This window comes from Cryptomeria japonica, unplaced genomic scaffold, assembly GCF_030272615.1.
Source record: "Cryptomeria japonica unplaced genomic scaffold, Sugi_1.0 HiC_scaffold_280, whole genome shotgun sequence".
Lineage (NCBI taxonomy): Eukaryota > Viridiplantae > Streptophyta > Pinopsida > Cupressales > Cupressaceae > Cryptomeria > Cryptomeria japonica.
In genome coordinates this window covers 160,001-161,189 of record NW_026729102.1, presented here as the reverse complement: position 1 = coordinate 161,189, position 1,189 = coordinate 160,001, and positions in this window count along the sequence as shown.

Below are 1,189 nucleotides of genomic sequence, written 5' to 3'. Positions count from 1 at the left end.
CGCACCCGGGGCAAACCGGGCTCCGACTTCGTGCACGCCATGGTGCCCACCGCGGCGAAGGTGCACGCGAGGTGCGCACCCGGGGCAAACCGGGCTCCGACTTCGTGCACGCCGCACCTTGGAGCACACTTCGGAGCGCTCCTTGGTGCGCACCATGGTGCCCACCAGGGCGCGCAACCCAGCCAAGGTGTGCGCACCAAGGTGCACGCGAGGTGCGCACCCGGGGCAAACCGGGGTCCGACTTCGTGCACGCCACACCTTGGAGCACACATCGGAGCGCTCCCAGGTTCGCACCAGCGTTGCGCACCTTTGATGCGCTGCCTTCACTAATTTCCAGAAAAGGCAAAAAAAAACGAGATTTTAAAATTTCCGTTCTGAAAGATAGTGAAAAAAACGGAACGCGGGTGCCATCTTGAGCCCTTCCTGGTGCGCAGCCCAGGCAAGTTGTGCGCACCAAGGTGCCCACCCTGGCGGAGGTGCGCGCCCGGGGCAATCCGGGCTCCGACTTCGTGCACTGCATGGTGCCCACCAAGGCGCGCAACCCAGCCAAGGTGCCCACCGCAGCGAAGGTGCACGCGAGGTGCGCACCCGAGGTGCGCACCCGGTGCAAACCGGGCTCCGACTTCGTGCACGCCGCACCTTGGAGCACACTTCAGAGCGCTCCTTGGTGCGCACCAGGGCGCGCAACCCAACCAAGGTCTGCACACCAAGGTGCTCACCCCGGCGAAGGTGCACGCGAGGTGCGCACCCGGGGCAAACCGGGCTCGGACTTCGTGCACGCCGCACCTTGGAGCACACATCGGAGCGCTCCCGGGTTCGCACCAGCATTGCGCACCTTTGATGCGCTGCCTTCACTAATTTCCAGAAAAGGCAAAAAAAAAAAAAAAAAAACGAGATTTTAAAATTTCCGTTTTGAAAGATAGTGAAAAAAACGGAACGCGGGTGCCATCTTGAGCCCGCCCTGGCGAAGGTGCGCACCCGAGGCAAACCGGGCAATTAACCCAACTTCCGATTTCGTGCACGCCAGGGTGGGTGCGCACCCAACAACCGGGCCTGGGAAGCCCCAATGCGAGAAACCCCACCAAACGCTCGGACAAAAAAAGAGGGGCCGCTCCAATAACCCCACTTCGGAGCGCACCAGAAACCACACTGGACGCTTGGGCAAAAATGTAATGCGCACCCGAAGCCC